A 6,804-nucleotide genomic window follows, 5' to 3' on the forward strand; every position below is an offset into this window, starting at 1 on the left:
GGGCCCGCTTCCCCTGAGCTGGGGTTGTAGATGAGAAGATCAAGCCCAGGACTTCATGCCCATGCCTACTAGGCAAAGGCTACAAACTGGGCAACATTCCCAACTCAGACTGAGATGGTATGTAGTGACCTAGCACAGACCCCAGCGCACAGTCAGGCTACATTAAACACGGCTATGAACCTGTCATGGCAGTTCTGACAATTACTCGGTGACAATCAAGTACATTAAGATGGAAGTGCTTCTTTCTTTGTAAAGTACTGCACAGATGGGAGGGGTCGTTAGCATTCGACAGAAGAGAAGAAATGGAGTTCTGGGACTTTCCTTCAAGTTTCATGATCACAAGGCCCAACAATGTCTATTTCTTAGCTACAGAGAACTACAAATATGTAAATCATCGTAGCCTTCTTGAGTCCTTGTTTTAGGTGGTAGGTGCTGCCAACTTCCAGTAGAGTGTTAACAAGGGCTCCCATGACACACTGTAAGACGATGGGCCCGTGGTGGGAGGGGAGTGAAGCATAATTGTCAAAATTTCACAGATAGACCGGTGTCCTTTAAATGGAAGGGTGTTGGCTTACAGGCAATTCCGTAGGCTCCTCCCAGGGACCTAGCAATGGCTTACGTCATCACCTGGCTGCCATTACTTATCGAATAGTGCAGGTGGGAGAATGGAAAGACTGCCCCCACCCCCAACCAGAGAGGTTCCCACGAGTTCCGAGTTCCGGCGTCCCGACCAGTGTTTCTCTCCCTCTTTCTGTCCTTCTTTCTGTCTATCTCTGTCCCTCCTTCACTATATATTATGGCTCTGCTCTTGTCTGCCTGCCTCTACCCCTTCCTTCTTCAGGCCCTCGCTCCTCTACCTTCTCCCAAATAAACCCCCTTTAAACCAGACCTATTGCATGGCGTGATTTCTCAGGGGACACCCTGCCACTGCCACTACCACCGTATTATGTTTCATAATAAAGGTTCATTTTGAATGGTGAGGTTTCGTGTTGTTATTCTCTTTGCCCCTGAGGGATATTGATAGAGTTATTTTTACTTTGGGTATATTTCATTTCAACAAAAATGACGAAAGGATCAAAGACAGCGTTTCTTGGGGGCCGTAAGGTCTCAGGTTGCAGGGATGGAGGTTTTCCTGGAGCTACCATCTGGCCTGCAGAATGCTTCCCCAGGAAAGGAAAATGCTGTCACTGGGATCAAGGAGGAGCTGGAGAAGATCATAATGACAGAAAAGTCAGAGAAACAGGGCCCTTCTAAGACAGCCCTGGATCAGGGGTGCCCTTCCCCCTCACTCCTGTTTGCTTCCTAGGCTGTGATAACTTGGTGGTTTCAGGCAGAGCCTGTGTACACATGCATTTCCTTGTTTGCTATGGTAACACGGGATTCCTGTTTTTCTACCTCTATTCTTTGTGGTCCCTTTGGATCTTGGTTGTCAGAGCCGAGGACGCAGAACTCGCCCACACGCTCACATTGCCCCCATAATCACCCTTTGTCCCGAGGGATTAGGTGAAGGGTGTGGTGAGCCAGCCTGTAATATGCCGCCATTGCCTGTATTACTTAGAGCCAGATGCCCAGGAGCAAACAGGCTCCTCCGCAGGATACAAAATGGAAGAGATGACAGCGTCGAGCCTCCCGTGCAGTCTTCTCCCCAGAGAACTTTCCACAGGCAGGTCTGTATGTGCTGGGAGACAGCCTGTCTGTGTGGATCCCATCCCCCACTGAGAACAGATGTGGGGGCTGGGAAGGCTCTCTGTACACCTGAGCACATTCAGGAAGCGCTCAGTACTTAGCACTTCCTCGAACTATAACACCCAAAGCCCTTGCTCCTGTCCTGTCCAGGCCCAACTTGTTCCCCCCTCCCCGCCCTCCAGCCCTGATAAGATGGCTTTTAGAGGTGTGGTGGGAGAATCCCAGGGTGGGTGATTTTCCTCTTGCCTTGGTTGCAGAGAGACTGGAGCTTAGCTGAGTAACTTGTAACTTTGAAATTAACGGAACTGTTATTGGAGATCTCCCTCTCTGATCTACAGACACCTGTGGTCTTCACCCTGAAATCTTCAGTGTTCTGTTATCATCTTATTGAGCTCTAGAAGCCACTGACTGGGGCCTCAGTTTCCTTATCTACAAAATAAGAACTATACCAGGGTCCACGTCATAATGTGGATGATTAAAGATGAGTAATGTCTCCAGGACTCTGAAGGGCACCTAGCCATAGATAGTCAATCTCGTGCTACATAAACGGAGACATCATTATGTTAATGGACTCTGCAGCAGCATTCCAACTGTGGAATTGCCTCTGCATTTAAATGGGGAGGAGAAAACAGGAGCATGGAGTTCTGCCCTGAACCTTGAGCCTCAGCTTTACCAAAGAACCATAAAAATACCTGGAAGGTCTGGAGCCCAGGAGACACACCCTCGAAATCTTGGGAAAGCCTTCTCCCCACCTTGCTCACACTTAGCTATTTGGCTCGCACCAGGCCAAAGGTTCACATAGACTGGGATCTATTGCCCGTGGAGCCTTGGCACGGATAGCCTGTACTGAGGGCCTATGGTTTGGGTTGGCTGGAACAGCTTTGAGAGAGCAGCTGTGGAGACAGTTTATTGGCTTGGAATGTGGAACCAATTTGAAGGGAGCAAGACAGGCCAGGCTGACCAAAGGTGTCAGCATTTCTGACCTTGCACAGTCTAGGGTTGGATGTGTTTCATCCAGGGTGTAGACTGCTTGCCTAGTGTGCGTGAAGCACCCGGTTCAATCTCTATGACTATAGAAACTGGGTGTGGCGTGCCTGTAATCCTAGCCCTCAGCAAAGGCAGGTGGGAAGAAGTTTGAGGTCATCATCCTTTGCCACATAACAAGTTCAAGGACAACTTGTCCCTAAAAGTAAGGTCACTGGACTGGAGGGTTTTGTGGGTCAACTTGACACAAGTCATCAGAAAGGTAAGAGCCTCAGATGAGGAAATGCCTCCAGCTGTAAGGCATTTTCTCAATTAGTGATCAACTGGAGAGGACCCAGCCTGTTGTGGGCGGTGCCAACTCTGGGTGGGTGGTCCTGGATCTATAAGAAAGCAGGCTGAGCAAGCCAAGTGAAGCAAGCCAATAAGGACCACCCCTCGATAGCTTCTGCATCAGCTCCTACCTCCAGGTTCCCACCGTGTTTGATTTCCTGTCCTGACTTCCTTTGGTGATGAACAGCAATGTACAAGGACAAGCTGAATAAACCTTTTGCTCCCCAACTTGCTTTTGGTCATGGTGTTTTGTTGCAGCAATAGAAACCCTAACTAAGACAGTCAGAGAAGATTCCAGAATCTGAAGGTGAAGAACATTTCATTCCTTATTTGAGCCTGAATGTGTGGCACCAGTCATTAGCCTGGAGGATGTCAGAGTTATAGGTTCAGTGGGCTATCCCAATCTCTCTTTGATGCTCTCTCTTCGTGGGGCAGGTGCTACCATCCGCATCCTCAGAGATCACTGAGGCAGGGGGACGTTGGGTAGCTATGTGGATGTCAGCCAGCTTTATCACAAACAGAACAGAGATTTTTAACCAGTGTCCCCCTTTTCTTCTGCCATAGCAGGGCACCATTCTGCAGGTACCAACCTCCATCTGCCTGAGAAGAGGTGCCCTGAGCTGTGTGCCCTGAAGGTGTCACCCAGAAGGAAGAATGGCAAGTCCCAGGCAGGCACTAGGAGCTGGGTTGTGATGGGGAGGCTGGTGTCTCGTTCTCTCTGCTGGATTTTCTCACAATGAGATAATCCCACCATTATAGACAGTAACTGGGGCCAGGCCCTGTTGACTGGGAGAACCATGCTCATTTCTACTCCTAGCTTTATTTCAAGGATAAGCCAATCAGAGAAAGTAGGTACTTGCCAAACATTCTGTGTCAATGGCCCTTGATATAGTCAGGGAGAAATCTGGCTGGCCAGATATAGTCTGGCATACATGTTCACTCTCACATACATAGAGTAGATTGGCTTCTGTTTAGGATTGATATGTCTTCACTTGAGAAACTCTGCGTGTACTCAGAAGAGGGGAACGGTGGGTCACAGAAGTGGTGTTTTGAGTCAGTTTGTGGGCATAATTTTCAAAGGCTAGGTGTGAACACAGAGACCACGATGACGCCCCATGTGTATAGCTGATGATCGAGAGAGACAAATAAATGAAGCACAGGCTTGTTTTCACTATGTGTACAAAACAATGGGTTCCTCTTCCTCTGTGATGTTTTAGCACATATTGACACAATATTATTTTTATGTGAGTTTTAGCACATCCCACTCCTGCTTTAAATAGCCTGACCTCATTCTGGTCACTGTACTGCTAAATAGAGAAATTTGTTTCTGGCAAGGAAAAAAAAAATTTAAGGTGGTTCTGCCATCTGCTGGACAAATGAGGAATAGCGAAGACTTTGTTAGGAATTTTCACATGGGTGCAGTGGCAGTCTCACCGTCTATGTAACCTATCTTTGCTTCTCTTTCAGTTCTGATTGCTCTCCCTCTCCCTCTCCCTCTCCCTCTCCCCCTCCCCCTCTCCCTCTCTCTCTCTCCCTTCCTCCTCCTCTCCCTCCTCCTCCTCCTCCTCTCCCTCCTCCTCTCCCTCCTTCTCTCCCTCCCTCCCTCCTCCACCCTCTCTCTCCACGTGCACACACACAGGTCAGAGGCTGACATTGAGTATCTTTCTTTCTTGCTCTTTGACATAATTTTTGAGATCCAGTCTCTCACTGGTCTCACCAGAGCTCACAGATCTATCCTGGGCAGACAACAAATCCTGATCTTCCTGTTTCCACTTCCAATGCCAGGATTACAGATTTGTCCTGCTGAGTCTTGTTTTTCCATTTGTTTGTTTGTTTTTTTAATGTGGGTGGCGAGAATCCAAGCTCAGGTCCTCCTACTTGTAACTGATCGTCAACCGGATCACCTACTGAGCCATCTCCCAATCCCTGCCCATCTGATTTTTTTCAGGGCACACTTTTAAGTTCAGTCTGGGGGACAGGAGAGATGGCTCAGAGGTTAATAGCACTTGCTGCTCTTCTAGTGGATCCAGTCCACAAGGGGGTTCACCGTTACAGATGGTTACACCAATATGACACCGTTCCTTCAGCCTCTGTAAGGCACCAGGCATGCGTGTGGAACATGGGTGTATGTGCAGCCCATCCACATAAAACAGTTTTTTTTTTTTTTTTTTAAACAACAACTCAGGTTGAGAAACCGATGAGCTGTTGTGTTTTGCAATCCCGTAATTATGTTATTACTGACGATCTTTATCATTTAATGCTCAACTGCAGGCAGAGATGACAAGACAATTTATGCAATTGCAGCCTCAATTTATGCAACTCACATTCCAAGGGTCTCTGCTTTGTTTGAGCCTTTGCTGCAGGAGAACAAACGTTGTCTGTGGAGAAAGGTGGTCTCCTCACAATGATGCAGAGAGTATATTGTGGAGGAAGACGGTCTTCTTGCAATGATGCAGAGAACATACTGATCCCAAATGTGAGGCTCCAAATACTGACCCCCAACAACAAGGGCCAATGCAGAGCAAAAGGGCCATGTTTTCTGTGTTCTGTCCCTGTCCTTCCTGTTAGAAGACAAAGGCAAACACACCTACTGTGCTGGTCTCTCCATGGTTCCCCATCTCCCTTCTCTTTCTCCTTAGTCTTTATCATCTAATAACACTGTTGCATGTATTTCACTTGCTTAAATGTATGTATGTGTGTTTGTGCATGTGTATGTGTGTATATGTGTGCATGTATGTATTGCTGGGGTCCATGAGTCACCCCATGCAATGCATATATCAATCTCAGTCAGAGGGGAATGGTTTATTGACCAGGACAAATTGATCAGAGCCACAGACCAGACTCAGGAGCTGACTGTGATCATGAATGTTTCCCACGGCCAGTTTATAAAGGCAAAACCCACAATGAGCTCATGTGTAGGTGCAGGAATCACTGCCTGGTGCTCAGCTCCGACTCAAGTTATTTTGGCTGGCTAGTCAGAACAGTTCTAACTGACCTTTATTTTGATTGGTCCAAAGTGGAGCTTATGGTTCTAGGATTTCTTAATATTAATTAACAAACCTCAAAACATAACAGGCTATATGGTCAGATTGACCTGCTCCGAGTCAAGCTATTTTTCTGTGTCAGTAACAATATGAAACAACTGGCAGGCATGGAACAAAATGGCTGGGGGAGCAGGCTTCAATATGTGTGTGTGTGTGTGTGTTTGTGTGTGTGTGTGTGTGTGTGTGTGTAATGACAGGTAAGGATTTCACACCCTAGTCACAATTTGTGCTACTCCTTTGAGCCTTGTGAAAGCTAGCATCAGGGGGTTCTGCTCTAGCAGACCTTATCATGAATAATGTAAACACACACACACACACACACACACACACACATGTTCTTGTGTTTCCAGGCTGGTCTCCAATTCCTGGCCTTAAAGTAATCTTCCATATCACCCTCAGGAGTAGCTGGATCTATAGGCATGTGTACTTGTTTATTAATAAGCATTTGCTTATTTTTGTTGTTTGTTTCCTTCCAAAACTCACCAAGGCTTTGTCCTTCATTTCTGTGGGACCCTCAGGGTCTAGGACAATGTCTGCCATCTACTAGTAACAAAAAGCATTTCTGGGGCCAGTGAGATGACTTAGTGGGTAAAGGGGCTTACCACCAAGCCTGACCTGAGATTGGTCTCCAAGACACAAAAGGAGAGAACTGTCTGCTGTCCTTTGACCTCCACGTGTGCACTGTGGCACACAAACGAGTGTATAAAAATAATATGTGTATGTGTGTGTGTATGTATATATATATATATGAGAATTGATT

The sequence above is a fragment of the Mus musculus genome, chromosome 6 (assembly GCF_000001635.26).
Source record: "Mus musculus strain C57BL/6J chromosome 6, GRCm38.p6 C57BL/6J".
Lineage (NCBI taxonomy): Eukaryota > Metazoa > Chordata > Mammalia > Rodentia > Muridae > Mus > Mus musculus.